The sequence below is a fragment of the Doryrhamphus excisus genome, linkage group LG13, assembly GCF_037039965.1.
Source record: "Doryrhamphus excisus strain RoL-2023G ecotype Guam linkage group LG13, RoL_Dexc_Guam_v1.1, whole genome shotgun sequence".
Classification (NCBI taxonomy): Eukaryota; Metazoa; Chordata; class Actinopteri; order Syngnathiformes; family Syngnathidae; genus Doryrhamphus; species Doryrhamphus excisus.
In genome coordinates this window covers 19,505,725-19,526,279 of record NC_136369.1, presented here as the reverse complement: position 1 = coordinate 19,526,279, position 20,555 = coordinate 19,505,725, and the positions used below count along the sequence as shown (strand labels likewise).

At 39.5% G+C, this 20,555-nt stretch overlaps 1 protein-coding gene across 2 annotated transcripts in view; it reads left to right on the top strand.

The window, feature by feature from the left end:
- The first annotated feature begins 1,271 nt into the window (after positions 1-1,271).
- Positions 1,272-20,555, top strand: part of adcy7 (adenylate cyclase 7) — a 65,597-nt gene continuing 46,313 nt past the window's right edge. For both annotated transcript variants that reach the window (XM_078795534.1, XM_078795532.1), the window contains exon 1: positions 1,272-1,399. The gene's annotated coding sequence lies outside the window, so the exon portion shown is untranslated. The remainder of the gene's footprint in view (positions 1,400-20,555) is intronic.

Here is a 20,555-nt window from a genome sequence, read left to right as displayed (position 1 = left end):
AATGAAAAAAGTATATTAAAAAGTGACAAAAACAATAAAAAAATTTAAATATACAATAAATTTAAATGCAGGTTTTCTTACATTTGCAATGAAATAAGTATATTAAAAAGTGACAAAAACAATTCAAATTTTTTTAATATTATATAATACATTTAAATGCATGTTTTCTTACATTTGCAGTGAAATAAATATATTAAAAAGTGACAAAAATAATTCAAATTTTTTTATATTATATAATACATTTAAATGCATGTTTTCTTACATTTGCAGTGAAATAAGTACATTAAAAAGTGACAAAAACAATAAAAAAAATGTAAATATTATATAATACATTTAAATGCACGTTTTCTTACATTTGCAGTGAAATAAGTATATTAAAAAGTGACAAAAACAGTTAAAAATGTAAATATTATATAATACATTTAAATGCACATTTTCTTACATTTGCAATGAAATAAGTATATTAAAAAAAGACAAAAACAATTACAAAAATTTAAATATTATATAATACATTTAAATGCACGTTTTCTTACATTTGCAATGAAAAAAGTATATTAAAAAGTGACAAAAACAGTTAAAAATGTTTAATATTATATAATACATTTAAATGCACGTTTTTTTACATTTGCAATGAAATAAGTATATTAAAAAGTGACAAAAACAATTAAAAAAATTTAAATATTACATAATACATTTAAATGCACGTTTTCTTACATTTGCAATGAAAAAAGTATATTAAAAAGTGACAAAAACAATTCAAATTTTTTTATATTATATAATGCATTTAAATACACATTTTCTTACATTTGCAATGAAAAAAGTATATTAAAAAGTGACAAAAACAATTCAATTTTTTTTATATTATATAATGCATTTAAATGCACGTTTTCTTACATTTGCAATGAAATAAGTGTATTAAAAAGTGAAAGTGACAAAAACAATAAAAAAATAAAATATTACATAATACATTTAAATGCACGTTTTCTTACATTTAAAATGAAATAAGTATATTAAAAAGTGACCAAAACAATTTTAAAAATTTAAATATTACATAATACATTTAAATGCACGTTGTCTTACATTTGCAATGAAATAAGTATATTAAAAAGTGACAAAAACAATTAAAAAAATAACAATTCTGTGACATTTTCTTCACTGGTTCCTTTTTCGAGGAGGAGTGCGCTTGGGCGTGAGTGACAGACACGCACGCAGGGGCGGGGCTTGTGTTCTCAAAGCAGCAGCGCGCGTTCGGGGAGGTTCTGATTCCGGGAGACGGCTTGAAGGAGACATCGAACGCAACAAGGTGCTCTTCGCCGCTATGGCACCACCACCACCATCTTCGAAACTTCTTTTTGGATGATTTAACCGGAGAACGTTTGTCCGTGAAGGCGGACATAAGGTAAGACACCGAACCTATTTTACTGTTGGTTTGATTCCCATCAGTATGTTGAAGTTGAATGACATAGCGCTAGCTTAACTTCATTTAACTTTAGCCCACTCAACGGGACTTGTGGGGCTTGTTTGTCCCCAAATGTCCTGTCAACTCAGCAAGAACACGAAGATCACTATGTTGTCCACAAAGCATACACTATGTGTGTTTGATTTCTTGCTTGCTCCGGAAGACTTTATCTTAAATCTGATGAAGAATCCTGATGTGTCCTTAAAAAACCCCTACAGGCTTTGTCTGACAATCAGGTGATACTATAGCATAACGATGCTGTTTTTAGTGTCATGTAAACTCCCATCTGATTCGGATCAGAACCACATCGCTGTCAGGAACCCAATACGGCTGAAATTTGGAATTAAAATGCATGTCTGTGCCGTGGAAGTAAGGTAAATACCTCAAAATGTACCCTGAGTTGCTAATTGACCTACATGCGTTTTTTTCAATTTTACATTTTTTTCAAGTTGACCTTGGTATTAGAATTTAATTTAATTTGATAATTATTATAAAATTTTTAATTTAATTTAATTTAATTTAATTTAATTTAATTTAATTTAATTTAATTTAATTTTAAAACCTGTAGGCCAATTTTTGGCTGAAAAGATGAATTTTATTTTCATATATGATTTGAACCCAATACAACTGAAATTTGGAATTAAAATGCATGTCTGTGCCGTGGAAGTAAGGTAAATACCCCAAAATATACCCTGAGTTGCTAATTGACCTACATACGTTTTTTTTTCAATTTTACATTTTTTTCAAGTTGACCTTAGTATTAGAATTTAATTCAATTTAATTTAATACATTTTATAATAATTATTACATTCAATTATATTACATTACATTAAAATAAATTAATATAAAATCCTTTTTAAACCTGTAGGCCAATTTTAGTGCTGAAAAGATGACTTTTATTTACATATATGATTTGAACCCAATATGGCTGACATGTTTAATTAAAATGCATGTCTGTGCCGTGGAAGTAAGGTAAATACCCCAAAATGTACCCTGAGTTGCTAATTGACCTACATACATTTTTTTCAATCTGCTAAGTTGACCCTAGTATTTTTATTTTATTTTATTTTATTTTATTTTATTTTATTTTATTTTATTTTATTTTATTTTATTTTATTTTATTTTATTTTATTTTATTTTATTTTATTTTATTTTATTTTATAATTTTTAAACCTGTAGGCCAATTTTAGTGCTGAAAAGATGAATTTTATATACATATATGATTTGAACCCTGAAATGTTTAATTAAAATGCATGTCAATTTAATTTAATTTAATTTAATTTAATTTAATTTAATTTAATTTAATTTAATTTAATTTAATTTAATTTAATTTAATTTAATTTAATTTAATTTAATTTAATTTAATTTCTTAAAGATTCCCGGTTTATCTTTTTATTCAGAAAACCATCAAATCCTTCATTGTCAGAGGTAGACGTATCCACATAATGACTTTTAAATGTCAACCATGTTGCAAACGCAGTGTTTTAAAGCTAGAATTAGCTAGTTGTCTTCACGCTGCTGCACCTCCGAAAGTGGACTATGTAGCAATATTACAAACGTCTCTCAGCATGATGCAATACATCATTTTTATGTTTTTTTAATGCAGATCTTGTATAGGATGAACCACATTAGCGTGTGCTTATGTACCTGTTGATGAGAGTCTATTTTTGAGAGTGTAATGGAAAAAAATGTCAAGTCCTTTGCGGTGCTTGACTTCCTTCCTCATATATGCGTTTTTTTTTTTTTTTTCAAAAACACACGCTGACAGGATTGCTCTTATGATAACACATCAGTTGCCAAATACGCAACACATGATTTCAGCCATCTTCTTCACATCCTCATCCACTTTCAGCAAGCATTTTGTCATACTGTATCTTCTCAAGGGACATTACCATAGAAATACATTTGGACTAGTCTGTAGTAGTAGTCCAAATTGTGTCCAATGGCCCGGCAGCACTCGTGCAGCCCCAGGCTATAACACTACCACCATTGTGGTTGACTGTATCTACTTCATGCTTTGTTAAACTCGAGAAGTAACTAGCAGGGGATTATGCTGGGCTTCACAGTGTCACATGTTGAAATTCAAATTTCCTTTCAGTGAACCACAGCCCCCTCCCAGCACAGGTAGCACTCATGCAGCCCACGACTATGACAATGCCACCAGAAAAGGTCTCTCATATTGTATAAATTTCCTCTCAGTGAACCGCAGCTCCCCCCCAGGACCGGCAGCACTCGTGCAGCACCAGACCACGACACTACCACCACGGTGCTTGACTATAAGTCATGATCCCCTTCAGTGTCATAGTATATGTTGAAATTCAAATTTCCTCTCAATGAACCGCAGCCCCCTCCCAGCACAGGTAGCACTCATGCAGCCCACGACTATGACAATGCCACCAGAAAAGGTCTCTCATATTGTATATGTTGAAATTCAAATTTCCTCAGTGAACCGCAGCTCCCCCCAGGACCGGCAGCACTCATGCAGCCCCAGACCACGACACTACCACCACGGTCCTTGACTATAAGTCATGATCCGCTTCAGTGTCATAGTATATGTTGAAATTCAAATTTCCTCTCAATGAACCGCAGCCCCCTCCCAGCACAGGTAGCACTCATGCAGCCCACGACTATGACAATGCCACCAGAAAAGGTCTCTCATATTGTATATGTTGAAATTCAAATTTCCTCAGTGAACCGCAGCTCCCCCCAGGACCGGCAGCACTCATGCAGCCCCAGACCACGACACTACCACCACGGTCCTTGACTATAAGTCATGATCCGCTTCAGTGTCATAGTATATGTTGAAATTCAAATTTCCTCTCAATGAACCGCAGCCCCCTCCCAGCACAGGTAGCTCTCATGCAGCCCATGACTATGACAATGCCACCAGAAAAGGTCTCTCATATTGTATATGTTGAAATTCAAATTTCCTCTCAGTGAACCGCAGCTCCTCCCAGGACGACAGCACTCGTGCAGCCCCAGACCACTACACTACCACCACGGTGCTTGACTATAAGTCATGATCCACTTCAGTGTCATAGTATATGTCGAAATTCTAATTTCCTCTCAATGAAAAGAAGCTCCCCCCAGGACCGGCAGCACTCGTGCAGCCCCAGACCACGACAGTACTACCACGGTGCTTGACGATAAGTCATGATCCGCTTCACAGTGTCATAGTATATGTCAAAATTCTAATTTCCTCTCAATGAACCGCAGCCCCCCCCAGGACCGGCAGCACTCGTGCAGCCCCAGACCACGACAGTACTACCACGGTGCTTGACTATAAGTCATGATCCGCTTCAGTGTCATAGTATATGTCGAAATTCAAATTTCCTCTCAATGAACCGCAGCTCCCCCCAGGACCGGCAGCACTCGTGCAGCCCCAGACCACGACACTACTACCACGGTGCTTGACTATAAGTCATGATCCGCTTCACAGTGTCATAGTGTATGTGAAAATTCAAATGTCCTCTCAATGAACCGCAGCTCCCCCAAGGACCGGCAGCACCCGTGCAGCCCCAGACCATGACAGTACCACCAGGGTGCTTGACTATAAGTCATGACCCGCTTCACAGTGTCATAGTATATGTCGAAATTCAAATTTCCTTTCAATGAAACGCAGCACTCGTGCAGCCCCAGACCATGACACTACCACCATCGTGCTTGAATGCTCACCAAAAGACCAGGAAAAGTATATTGATAATTAATTGAAGTCACAAAGATGGATAATACTCATTGGAATGAATGTTCCCTTTCTATGAACCACTGCAGCACTCATGCAGCCCGAGACCATGACACATTGAAAAAAGCTTTTAATAGTACTCTAAGTGAGTCAGCATTTCCTTCATACTGTGCTGTGAAAAATGCAGCATGCTTCCTGCGCTGTAGGAAGTTGTAGACACAAGCAAGGGTGTCCCGCTTGTTCAGTCCGAGGGTTCACGGAGGGTTCAACTTGCAGAGTCAAAGCTGTCGCCATCTTGAAACACGAATGAACCGTACAGGGAAATGTTTACGCGATTTACTGAGAAGGAGAGTCCGAACTTGGGACTGGTAGTCTATGATGAATCTGAAACTAAACTACTCCGCCTGTGCAAAGGGACTTCATAGCTAGCATGTATATTCTTCTTATTATGCTCATTTCGTGGCCCTTTTGTATTGTATTGTATCCTATAGAGAAGCTCCACACAATAACCAGCACCGAAACCTTTCTAGTTCTTCCAGAATTTGCACCTATTCAGCTGTATTTCAATGATGAGGCTTTCAGTTACGAGCCCCTGCTAGCAACGTAAACAGAGCAACGGTGCTGGAGCCTATCCCAGCTGTCTTTGAGCGAGACAGGCGGGGTACACTCTGGACTGGACTGGTGGCCAGCCAATCACAAGGCACATATAGACAAACAACCATTCACACTCACATTCATACCTATGGACAATTTGGAGTGGCTAATTAACCTAGCATGTTTTTGGAATGTGGGAGGAAACCGGAGTACCCGGAGAAAACCCACGCATGCACGGGGAGAACATGCAAACTCCACACAGAGATGGCCGAGGGTGGAATTGAACTCGGGTCTTCTAGCTGTGTGGCCTGTGAGCTAACCACTCAACCACCGTGCAGCATTTTTTAAAAAATTTAATTTCATTCATTCATTTTCTACCGCTTTTTTCCTCACGAGGGTCGCGGGGGGTGCTGGAGCCTATCCCAGCTGTCTTCGGGCGAGAGGCGGGGTACACCCTGGACTGGTCGCCAGCCAATCACAGGGCACATATAGACAAACAACCATTCACACTCACATTCATACCTATGGACAATTTGGAGTCGCTAATTAAGCTAGCATGTTTTTTTTTTTGGAATGTGGGAGGAAAGCGGAGTACCCGGAGAAAACCCACGCATGCACGGGGAGAACATGCAAACTCCACACAGAGATGGCCGAGGGTGGAATTGAACTCGGGTCTTCTAGCTGTGTGGCCTGCGAGCTAACCACTCAACCACCGTGCAGCATTTTTTTAAAATTTAAAATACGATATTTTAAAATGTTTTTCTTACGATACAAAAGAGTATCAATAATTAATAATTCATAATTTTCTAAAAATAATTTCTTAATTTCTTAATTTCTTAATTTCTTAATTTCTTAATTTCTTAATTTCTTAATTATGAAATAATTCATAATTTCACAACTATGACTTGATTAATAATTCATAATTTCCTAGCAAAAAATGTTTTTGAGAAAAAAAGCCATAATTTACCAGAAAAAGGTTTTCTGTGTGATATCACAATAAAGCAAAAAAAAATTCACTGAGCCCAAGCGGTTTTTTATGTGCAACTTTATAGTTTTGCTTATGAAATTGTAAGACTTAATGTACGTACAAGTGAAACTTTAGTCTGCCACAGCGCTCGTACGTCATGTCGAAATCCAATTTCTCTTCCCTTTTATGTCCTCTTCCGTCCAATCTCTACCAGCAAGTGGTTGAAAGCTGCTGCCGTAACGACGGTCCTCCACAGAAGGCTGCGGCCTCTCATGCTGCGTGTCTGCTGTTGGAGGAGCGCTGCAGCGGCGATGAGGTGAGATTCTTTCGAGTGCCATTAGGAATGCCTCTCTACTGCATTCTCTGCCCTATCGCGCCAATTTTCCCGAGACCTTCATCGCCCACGGGCGCCATTGTGCAAATGCTAACTACAATCTATCTTCAGCAGCAGTTAGGGCATCAAATGTGTTCTTCAGTGGAGGAACCCTCTCAAAGTCAATCATTTATTTATAAGCAGAAAAAGATGCTGTAATGTCATCTGGAAAAATGCTGTATGATTAATTATTGACAAATCCACCGACTACGACTACAATAAGGCCATTGAATAGGACTTGTTTGGGGCGATGCATTAATTGACGGTTTGGAGTTATAGGAATTATCTGGGGCCTAAAATCCTTCTGAATTCACCGTCACATTATCTCACATTCCGATTTGGACTAATTTGTCTGAATTCCCTAGGAGATAAAACACAACCCTTGGAAGCCATCTTGGTTTTCACCAAAACAGGGACGGGACTTGGCCACTACCGTATTTTCTGGACTATAAGTCACTCTGGAGTAGAAGTCGCACAAGGCCAAAAATGCATAATTAGGTAGAAAAAAACATACATAAGTCGCACAGGAGTATAAGTCACAAAAGGCCAAAAATGCATAATTAGGTCGAAAAAAACATACATAAGTCGCACCGGAGTATAAGTCGCACAAGGCCAAAAATGCATAATTAGGTAGAAAAAAAACATACATAAGTTGCTCCGGAGTATAAGTCGCACAAGGCCAAAAATGCATAATTAGGTAGAAAAAAACATACATAAGTCGCACCGGAGTATAAGTCGCACAAGGCCAAAAATGCATAATTAGGTAGAAAAAAAACATACATAAGTTGCTCCGGAGTATAAGCCGCAAAAGGCCAAAAATGCATAATTAAGTAGAAAAAAACATACATAAGTTGCACTGGAGTATAAGTCGCACAAGGCCAAAAATGTATAATTAGGTAGAAATCTTCAATCTAATCTTCAAACAGCTAAAATAATGCATAAGGCTAAAAAATTTATTAAAAATTAAATTAAATTAAATTAAATTAAATTAAATTAAATTAAATTAAATTAAATTAAATTAAATTAAATTAAATTAAATTAAATTAAATTAAATTAAATTAAATTAAGAAAGCAGGAAGTGAACAAATGTAACAGTTACTGATTGTAAAAGTACCAGATGGAGGGGTAGGATTTAATAAGCTTTGCTTCTTCCTACTCCTTTTGGACATGTGGAACTGGGAACTGATTATGGGATGCACTCTATTGTAATCTGATGCATGTTCAAATGAAATAAAACCATGACCATTACCATAATGAAACTAAAAAGCAACATTTTTCCGCCAAGCACCCTAAGCAACGCATGTAAACAAAACCTCCCTGCCTGAGGTAATAACCTCCTGTACTGAACCCTGAGAGCGACTTCCTTGCTTAAACAGCCGGAAGCTGCCTATACGAGCCAACGTTTGCCTCCTGTGATGTTGGAGTACAGTTGCAGCAGATGTGTGGGTGTCTTGTTCTTTGTCTCTTTTGTTTTTTTTGTGTGTGTTTTTTTTTTCCCTTCTCCCTTCCACATTTTAATTTTCAATATTTTTCCGCTTACTTTGGCTTCAAGGACATTATATAATACTTTGTGAAGCGCTTCCCATCTGCAAAAGTGCTTTTGGAGAGGTAGAGTTCGCTTTAGGGATGACCTGTGGAATGAAAAGAGGTTGCTGGTTTTATTCCCTCACTCCTCAAACCGTGACTCGTGACTTTGTCTCATCGGGTTTCTCCCTCCAGCAGTGTGGTGTTGTCTTTTTCTACAGGCCACTGATTGTATTGAGCTGCTTAATGACTGATTAGCTTTCTTGCTAGAAAAGCCTTTCATTGAATAAAATGGAGTGGAGGTCTGGATGGAGGCTGGCAGGTGGAGCTCATCACTTCATAGTCCGATACAATATACGCTATACGTACATCCACTATGGACGATAATAGTACTGTATTTACTCATCATTCAATCATTACTGGGATGCACGGTGGTTTAGTGGTTAGCGCGAAGGCCTCACAGCTAGGAGACCCGAGTTCAATCCCACCCACGGCCATCTCTGTGTGGAGTTTGCATGTTCTCCCTGTGCATGCGTGGGTTTTCTCCGGGTATTCCGGTTTCCTCCCACATTCCAAAAAAACATGCTAGGTTAATTAGCCACTCCAAATTGTCCATAGGTATGAATGTGAGTGTGAATGGTTGTTTGTCTATAGTATGTGCCCTGTGATTGGCTGGCCACCAGTCCAGGGTGTACCCCGCCTCTCTCGCCTGAAGACAACTGGGATAGGCTCCAGCAGCCCCTGCGACCCTCGTAAGGATAAGCGATAGAAAATGAATGAATGAAAAATAATAATAATAATAATAACAACAAAAAAGGCTGTGTGGTGGTCGAGTGGTTAGCGCGAAGGCCTCACAGCTAGGATACCTGAGTTCAATCCCACCCACGGCCATCTCTGTGTGGAGTTTGCATGTTCTCCCCGTGCATGCGTGGGTTTTCTCCGGGTATTCCGGTTTCCTCCCACATTCCAAAAAAACATGCTAGGTTAATTAGCCACTCCAAATTGTCCATAGGTATGAATGTGAGTGTGAATGGTTGTTTGTCTATATGTGCCCTGTGATTGGCTGGCCACCAGTCCAGGGTGTACCCCGCCTCTCTCGCCTGAAGACAACTGGGATAGGCTCCAGCACCCCCTGCGACCCTCGTAAGGATAAGCGATAGAAAATGAATGAATGAAAAATAATAATAATAATAACAACAAAAAAGGCTGTGTGGTGGTCGAGTGGTTAGCGTGAAGGCCTCACAGCTAGGAGACCCGAGTTCAATCCCACCCACGGCCATCTCTGTGTGGAGTTTGCATGTTCTCCCCGTGCATGCGTGGGTTTTCTCCGGGTATTCCGGTTTCCTCCCACATTCCAAAAAAACATGCTAGGTTAATTAGCCACTCCAAATTGTCCATAGGTATGAATGTGAGTGTGAATGGTTGTTTGTCTATATGTGCCCTGTGATTGGCTGGCCACCAGTCCAGGGTGTACCCCGCCTCTTGCCCCAAGACAGCTGGGATAGGCTCCAGCACCAACCATATATTTACATGCATTATATTGTATTGTAATGTATTGTCTATGACACCCTTCCAGTGTTTACTTAACTGCAGAGTCTAAGACTCTAATTATTGGGTGGAATGAAAAGGTAGAATTGCATCGCTGTGAAATGGATCTTAAAACACCACCTAGTTGCATGTTAGCCTGCCCGGACAAAGCATTAAAAATCTTTTTATGCTTTCATTTCACCATGTGAGGCTAATGGCGCACCGGCTTCAGGTTCCTTTTTTCATGAAGCTGTCCTTGCAGCCTTGATGGGGGAAATGAGTAATGGTTGCCAAGGAAGTGAGATGGAGTGCGGTCGAGTGTCAGCTCTCAGCTCTTAGCACTTGTTTTTTTAATGTTGAAACTCTTGTAGGAAGACATTCTCGAAAAAAAAAAGAGTGACGTCAGAGGAATGTGTTTGTTTAAAAAAATGTACATTAGCAGCTGATGGTGGACTTAGCAAAAAGTTCTTGATGATGCAAGACCGTGTGGGTACTGTATGTCACATGATGTTTGCTAGTGGAATCAAACGAATGGAAATGTGTCAAAACATGCACCTCAACTGTATTGCCTGTGCTATTATTACTTGTCTGACATTACTTGTCTGTTATTAAACACCAAAAAATAAGCAATTTACAAAACATGCAGACACGAAACGTCACGTCTTGGCGGCAAACGGCGCATCTGAGTCTGATGCAGCAATTTTACAGAATATTCTTTGCGAAAGAGATTATTGTGTAACTCAGCGTTGTCAAGAGTGTGACCCGCAGGCGATTTGCGGCCTGCGGTAAAATATTAAAATATAAAAATATTGAAAAAATAATATGAAGTGTGAAGAAAAAAAATCGGAAATATTGATATTAATAATTTGACCTGAAAAATATTTCTGCAAAAAAAAATGTTTACAAAAAATATTTTTTTAGAAATTTTTTAAAATTAAATGCCAAAACTAAAAACCGCTGCGCAGCCCTTTTTTGTTGTTATTATTATTATTATTATTTTTCATTCATTCATTCATTCATTTTCTATCGCTTATCCTCACGAGGGTCGCTGGGGGTGAACTGGTGGCCAGCCAATCACAGGGCACATCTAGACAAACAACCATTCACACTCACATTCATACTTATGGACAATTTGGAGTCGCTAATTAACCTAGCATGTTTTTGGAATGAGGGGGGAAACCCACGCATGTACGGGGAGAACATGCAAACTCCACACAGAGATGGCCGAGGGTGGAATTGAACTTGGATCTCCTAGCTGTGAGGTCTGGGCGCTAACCACTCGACCGCCGTGCTGCCCTTTTTTGTTATTATTATTATTTTTCATTCATTAATTTTCTATTGCTTATCCTCACGAGGGTCGTGGGGGGTGCTGGAGCCTATCCCAGCTGTCTTCGGGCGAGAGAGGCGGGGACTGGTGGCCAGCCAATCACAGGGTGGTGGCCAGCCAATCACAGGGCACATATAGACAAACAACCATTCACACTCACATTCATACCTATGGACAATTTGGAGTCGCTAATTAACCTAGCATGTTTTTGGAATGTGAACCGGAGTACCCGGAGAAAACCCACGCATGCACAGGGAGAACATGCAAACACCACACAGAGATGGCCGAGGGTGGAATTGAACCCGTCTCTAAGCAGGACATCTTCGCTCTGAATTTGTCTCCTCCTCTGGGCCACAGAAACCTCTGGAAGGGCGCTGCCCCGGCCTCCACACATTCCTTACTATGTGGCTGTTCAAACAACTTCACCTTCCTACACATTCCTTAGCCGACAGCGGCAAAAACATGGAAGGTGGCTATAAAAAAAATATGAAATGTGTAATCTGATCCCCGCCATGAGCTGTAAGGCCGCCATTCAGAGTGTCCGCTGAGGTTATTGAGGAAAAGCCGGAGGTCGGTGATAGGAACTAACACCTCGGCGACAATTTTAATTATGGCACGGAGCGAGCTAGAGAGAGACAGGGATGCTATTATGTCAATCCTCCGGCTCCGCCCCCTCCAGTCAGCCATAACTCCCAGGAGTCAATGCAGGTAATGAGATCACCCTGCTCCTCTGACTTCATGGCTGCTGCCCAGATGTCGTTTCAATCCAGGAGCCATGAAGGGAGCATTTCTTTTCCCTCTCGTGTGCTATAATGCTACCATTCAAAGTGTTTTTTCTGCAATTGTGTGGAGTCCAAAAAGAGGTGATGACGCATGTGCACACTAATGGATGTGGTGTTTTTTAGCAGTTACATATAAACCATAAAAAAGACCACAAGGTGGCAGAAGTGATACGAGTTCGGGATGCGACCTTCAATGTAAAAACATCCATGACGTGCAGAAAAAAGGAAATTTCGCAGCATGTGCATGAAAATTTTGTGGGATTGAACTCGGGTCTCCGAGCTGTGAGGTCTGCTTGTAACCACTCAACCGCCGTGCGGCCCTTTTTTGTTATTATTATTATTATTATTATTCATTTTCTACCGCTTATCCTCACGAGGGTCGCAGGGGGTGCTGGAGCCTATCCCAGCTGTCTTCGGGCAAGAGGCCAGCCAATCACACAAACTCCACACAGAGATGGCCGAGGGTGGAATTGAACTCGGGTCTTCTCGCTGTGAGGTCTGCGCGCGAACCACTCATCTTCCACACAGCCCTTTTTTGTTATTGTTGTTATTATTATTATTCATTCATAAATTTTCTACCGCTTATCCTCATGAGGGTTGCAGGGAGTGCTGGAGCCTATCCCAGCTGTCTTCGGGCGAGAGGCGGGGTACACCCTGGACTGGTGGCCAGCCAATCCAAGGGCACAAAAAGACAAACAACCATTCACACTCACATTCATACATATGGACAATTTGGAGTTGCTAATTAACCTAGCATGTTTTTTTTGGAACATGCAAATTTCACACAGAGATGGCCGAGGGTGGGATTGAACTCGGGTCTCCTAGCTGTGAGGTCTGTGCGCTAACCACTCTACCGCCGTGCAGCCCCTTTTTGTTATTATTATTATTATTCATTCATTCATTTTCTACCGCTTAGCTTCACAAAGTCACGGGGGTGCTGGAGCCTATCCCAGCTGTCTTCGGGCAAGAGAGTCGGGGTACACCCTGGACTGGTGGCCAGCCAATCACAGGGCACATATAGACAAACAACCATTCACACTCACATTCATACCTATGGACAATTTGGAGTCGCCAATTAAACTAGCATGTTTTTTTTTTTTGGAACAGAGATGGCCGAGGGTGGGATTGAACTCGGGTCTCCTAGCTATGAGGTCTGCGCGCCAAACACTCGACCGCCGTGCAGCCTTATTTGGATGTAAAACAACGAATTTTTGTGTTGTTTATGTTAATATATCACAAAATCTATTGATTTTTAATGAAAGTGAACGTTATGCTTGATCTCTATTTAGTTGGGAGCTGATATTTTCCTGAAACCTACCTACGTTCTACTGCTGATTACTAAAGAACGGAAAAAGGTAGAAACAAACCTTAACTTCCATGTTCCATGCACTTAACGGCACGGCGGATCAGTGGTTAGCGCGCAGACCTCACAGCTTGGAGACCAGGGTTCAATTCCACCCTCGGCCATCTCTGTGTGGAGTTTGCATGTTCTCCCCGTGCATGCGTGGGTTTTCTCCGGGTACTCCGGTTTCCTCCCACATTCCAAAAAAAACATGCTAGGTTAATTAGCCACTCCAAATTGTCCATAGGTATGAATGTGAGTGTGAATGGTTGTTTGTCTATATGTGCCCTGTGATTGGCTGGCCACCAGTCCAGGGTGTACCCTGCCTCTCTCGCCTGAAGACAGCTGGGATAGGCTCCAGCACCCCTGTGACCCTTGTGAGGAAAAGCGGTAGAAAATGAATGAATTAACATTCCATGTTTATTCAGCCATTAAACAAAATACTGTGTGTGCCTGAAAAAAGATCAGTCAGAATCATCCAAAATGGCCGATACTGAGATGCGGTGGATGGGATTGAATGCGTTAATTCTATTATAATATTCCGTACAATTCTAATGATATAATATCATTGCAATTCAAGTTGTATGCGTCAAGTGGTTTAATGAAACGTCTCGTCATTTGTGTTAATCAGGTTGCGCCATCACAGGAGTACGACTCCAACAAAACCATCCCGCCCACACAGCAGCCATTAACATGTCTGAAAGCACATTAGTCACCTGTGTTGTTTTTCTTCTCATATTGTGTAATACATATTATGCTTTCCCCTGTCAATCACTTCTGCTGCTGGATTTTATGTTTGGCGTGGATCAACACCTTCAGCCCGTTCAGCAGCCATTATTGTCATCTTTTGTCAGATTTTTCCCGACTTATCTGGAAGGTAAAAAGAACGTGGTTTGCTTATCAAAGGCGCTGCTGAACTGTAACGTTTTGTCCAGAGATGGAGCCCCAAAAAACAACTTGACACTACGGTGTCACGACAATAACATCAACCCGCCATTGTTGCTATGACTCACTGATGGTTGCTCAGTATTAATGCTTGAGACCTTCCTTCCATGGTGCATTCACTGACCCAAACCAAAACAGCCAAGACAGTGCATGATATGCTGCTGGATGCAATGTTTTAGTCCCGTTAAAAAGGACTAAGAAGGCGTTGGGATTGCTCATTATATGTTAAAATGAGTGCTGCGCGGCGGTCGAGTGGTTAGCACGTAGACCTCACAGCTAAAAGACTTGGGTTCAATTCCACCCTCGGCCATCTCTGCATATCATGCAGTATCTTGAATATATTTTGACTATGATCATCTACACAACCTCCAAGCAGCCAGTCTGACTTTTGTGTGCTAATAATAATAATAATAATTATTATTATTATGACCACAAATAATAACAATAATAATAATAACAATAGCAATAATAATAATAATAATTACTGTTATTGTTATTATTATTGTTAATATACTTATTATTAATATTATAACAAAAAAGGGCTGCACAGTGGTTGAGTGGTTAGCGTGCAGACCTCACAGCTAGAAGACTTGGGTTCAATTCCACCCTCGGCCATCTCTGCATATCATGCAGTATCTTGGATATATTTTGACTATGATCATCTACACAACCTCCAAGCAGCCAGTCTGACTTTTGTGTGATAATAAAAATAATAACAATAATAATAATAACAATAGCAACAATAATAATAATAATAATTACTGTTATTGTTATGATTATTGTTAATTAGAATTGTTAATAATAATAATAATACTTATTATTATAACAAAAAAGGGCTGCACAGCGGTTGAGTGGTTAGCGTGCAGACCTCACAGCTAGAAGACTTGGGTTCAATTCCACCCTCGGCCATCTCTGTGTGGAGTTTACATGTTCTCCCCGTGCATGCGTGGGTTTTCTCCGGGTACTCCGGTTTCCTCCCACATTCCAAAACCATGCTAGGTTAATTAGCCACTCCAAATTGTCCATAGGTATGAATGTGAGTGTGAATGGTTGTTTGTCTATATGTGCCCTGGGATTAGCTGGCCACCAGTTTAGGGTGTACCTCGACGTGCTAACCACTCGACCGCCGTGCAGCCTGAGCTGTGTGCAGTATATTCCTTTTTGAGCGGATATGCAGTACATTGTTAAAAACTCCTGTCTTATAGAGGATCTTTGACTTGGGCTTGTGGTGTAGTAGTACATTCCAAAAAACTGCATGTGGAGGCTGTGATGTCCTGATTGGCGTATGTCATGATTTGATGTTATGATTGGCGTATATGGCGTATAATAGCATTTAGCTTAGTGCGTGTGCAGGTGTGTTTTTCAAATCCAAACAGCATTTGAGAAGGAAATGGGCGGGTCTAATCCAATCAGTGGTGCCGTATATCCATATTGGATTTGTCTCGTTTGGCTCATATGTTTAAAACCCAATTCTATATCTTCTTAAAATCAATAAATCCTCCCCCAGGCTCGTGTGAGCACAAAAATGGACAAGATGTGGTCACTCTGGTTTGACCTTAAAGTGAAAGTGAAAGTATCAGCGTTGTGCTTCCGCTTGAACTCCTTTTATTTATTATTACACGCAATGGCGGCAGCATTTGAAATCAACACTGATGTAGCATCCTGTTAATATGGTTAGCTTGCAGCCGCTTCTTCAACTTCTTGGCCAACGAGGCTAATTCAATAGCAGCACACAACGCTAGGGAGGGGAGGATGGGAAAGGACGAGGGGTCTAATCTAATCCTGCCTGCTGCCTTGCTTCATTTACATTCGTCATGTGTTCGTGGAAAAGCTCTGTATATACGGAAGCTGGAATCGAAACCATATGGGCAACATCGTAGCGACTTGGTGCATCGCTTTTGAATGTTCTGAGCTCCTGTTTTCACATTAAGTAGAATAGAGCTGCCTGGAGAAGTTTGCATGGGTGTAGTGAAGCACGGAGATGACGTCATGTAGTCCTTTTTTCGGGAATGGTGCTCGTTTTTTCACATGCTTGTAACCGGCCAGGCTGCACGGCGGTCGAGTGGTTAGCGCGCAGAGTTCAATCCCACTCTCGGCCATCTCTGTGTGGAGTTTGCATGTTCTCCCTGTGGGTTTTCTCCGGGTACTCCGGTTTCCTCACACATTCCAAAAACATGCTAGGTTAATTGGCGACATTCCAAAAACATGCTAGGTTAATTGGCGACATTCCAAAAACATGCTAGGTTAATTGGCGACATTCCAAAAACATGCTATGTTAATTGGCGACATTCCAAAAACATGCTAGGTTAATTTGCTACATTCTAAAAACATGCTAGGTTAATTTGCGACATTCCAAAAACATGCTAGGTTAATTTGCGACATTCCAAAAACATGCTAGGTTAATTTGCGACATTCCAAAAACATGCTAGGTTAATCGGTGACATTCCAAAAACATGCTAGGTTAATTGGCGACATTCCAAAAATATGCTAGGTTAATTGGCGACGTTCCAAAAACATGCTAGGTTAATTGGCGACGTTCCAAAAACATGCTAGGTTAATTTGCGACGTTCCAAAAACATGCTAGGTTAATTTGCGACATTCCAAAAACATGCTAGGTTAATTTGCGACATTCCAAAAACATGCTAGGTTAATTGGCGACATTTCAAAAACATGCTAGGTTAATTGGCGACATTTCAAAAACACGCTAGGTTAATTGGCGACATTCCAAAAACATGCTAGGTTAATTGGCGACATTCCAAAAACATGCTAGGTTAATTGGCGACATTCCAAAAACATGCTAGGTTAATTAGCGACGTTCCAAAAACATGCTAGGTTAATTAGCGACGTTCCAAAAACATGCTAGGTTAATTTGCGACATTCCAAAAACATGCTAGGTTAATTTGCGACATTCCAAAAACATGCTAGGTTAATTGGCGACATTTCAAAAACATGCTAGGTTAATTTGCGACATTCCAAAAACATGCTAGGTTAATCGGTGACATTCCAAAAACATGCTAGGTTAATTTGCGACATTCCAAAAACATGCTAGGTTAATTGGCGACATTTCAAAAACATGCTAGGTTAATTGGCGACATTTCAAAAACATGCTAGGTTAATTTGCGACATTCCAAAAACATGCTAGGTTAATTGGCGACATTCCAAAAACATGCTAGGTTAATTGGCGACATTCCAAAAACATGCTAGGTTAATTGGCGACATTCCAAAAACATGCTAGGTTAATTGGCGACATTCCAAAAACATGCTAGGTTAATTGGCGACATTCCAAAAACATGCTAGGTTAATCGGTGACATTCCAAAAACATGCTAGGTTAATTGGTGACATTCCAAAAATATGCTAGGTTAATTGGCGACGTTCCAAAAACATGCTAGGTTAATTGGTGACGTTCCAAAAACATGCTAGGTTAATTAGCGACGTTCCAAAAACATGCTAGGTTAATTTGCGACGTTCCAAAAACATGCTAGGTTAATTGGCGACATTTCAAAAACATGCTAGGTTAATTGACGACATTTCAAAAACATGCTAGGTTAATTGCCGACATTTCAAAAACATGCTAGGTTAATTGGCGACATTCCAAAAACATGCTAGGTTAATTGGCGACATTCCAAAAACATGCTAGGTTAATTGGCGACATTCCAAAAACATGCTAGGTTAATTGGCGACATTCCAAAAACATGCTAGGTTAATCGGCGACATTCCAAAAACATGCTAGGTTAATTGGTGACGTTCCAAAAACATGCTAGGTTAATTAGCGACGTTCCAAAAACATGCTAGGTTAATTTGCGATGTTCCAAAAACATGCTAGGTTAATTGGCGACATTTCAAAAACATGCTAGGTTAATTGACGACATTTCAAAAACATGCTAGGTTAATTGCCGACATTTCAAAAACATGCTAGGTTAATTGGCGACATTCCAAAAACATGCTAGGTTAATTGGCGACATTCCAAAAACATGCTAGGTTAATTGGCAACATTCCAAAAACATGCTAGGTTAATTGGCGACATTCCAAAAACATGCTAGGTTAATCGGCGACATTCCAAAAACATGCTAGGTTAATCGGTGACATTCCAAAAACATGCTAGGTTAATTGGCCACTCCAAATTGTCCATAGGTATGAATGTGAGTGTGAATGGTTGTTTGTCTATATGTGCCCTGTGATTGGCTGGCCACCAGTCCAGGGTGGGGTACCAACCAAGACAGCTGGGATAGGCTCCAGTACCTGCGCCAAAAACAAATTCCAAAAACATGCTAGGCTAATTGGCAACATTTCAAAAAAGCTCAACTTGATGTCACTTCCTGTCCAACTCCCCGAACACTGGAACACATTTACAATGAAAAACACGAGTAAAAGTCTTATTTAGCTCTTAAATGGTGTATTTTCTGTTATTTTGTCTACTATATTGGCTAATACGAGTGTAAAGGTGACTATAGGGGTGTTATTTCATGTGTAGAGGGCTCTAACAATGTCATAAAATGTATATGCAGAAGGTTTTCTGTGCTCTAACTATGAAAATATTCAAGTTATAAATCAGGAATCCTACTTGGCGACATCTTCCCCAATTAATTTTGAGTGTTCATGCTCAACAATATTTTCTTAATACTTTGCATTGTCTTGATTGATGATAAACTAAAGATGAGGTCAAGGCTCTGCCTTAAGGAAAAACCTTTCCCAAAACACATGACTGCTTTTTACTGCCCTCTTTGTGTTGGCATTGAATACGCGACAAAGAGTGACCTGTGTAAAAAGCCAACAAGGAGATGCATTTCTCGGCCATGAAGACACAGACACTGAGGTCAAAGGACGCATGCCTCTAATCTCTAATGTCTCTAATCTCTTTCAGTGCACGCATGTTGCAAACATGATTTCAAGCCCAATTGGATCCATTCTTGTCAGACAGATTATTCCCTGGAGGCCGGAGGCTCCGATATCTGGACTCACTTATAAGTCACCCCTCTTTCTCTTCCTCCATATGTGCTATTTTAAAATTCATTCATTCATTTTCTACCGCTTATCCTCATGAAGGTTGCGCGGGTGCTGGAGCCTATCCCAGTTCGGGTGACCTGGACTGGTGGCCAGCCAATCACATACGTATATACAAACAACCATTCACACTCACATTCATACCTATGGACAATTTGGAGTGGCTAATTAACCTAGCATGTTTTTGGAATGTGGGAGGAAACCGGAGTACCCGGAGAAAACCCACGCATGCACGGGGAGAACATGCAAACTCCACACAGAGATGGCCGAGGGTGGAATTGAACTCAGGTCTCCTCGCTGTGAGGTCTGCGCGCGAACCACTCGACCGCTGTGCAGCCCTTTTTTGTTATAATAATGATAATAATAGTAATAATATAATAATAATAATGATTAATAATATTATTGTTATCATTAACAATTATATTATATAATTTATTATATTTAATAACAACAATAATAATAAGTATTATTAATAATTATAATAATAATAAAAAATATATAATACTTTATAATATATAATAGAATATATAATACATAATTACATAATAATAATAATAAAAATAAATAATAATAATAATAATTATTATTATTATTGTTAATAATATTAATTATAATAATAATAATAAAAAATTAATAATATACTCATAATTATATCATACTTTATGATATATAGTATATAATTTATAATTATATAATAATTATTATTATTATAATTAATAATAATTAAATAAATAAATAATAATTATTATTATTATTAGCACACAAATGTCAGAATGGCTGCTTGGAGGTTGTGTAGATGATTATGGTCAAAATGTATTCAAGATACTGCATGAATACATGCAGCTATAAAAAATACATATAAATAAATTACATTATGTAATTGACTTGATTGATTGATTGATATAAATCGTCAAATATAAACATTTTAATGGCCGCCTGGTCTTAGGACCTCACCCGTCTATACTGTAGTGGACATGAGGTGTGTTTGTCTTGTATGGCACATTATGTAATATTGCTTTTTGTGTTCCTGT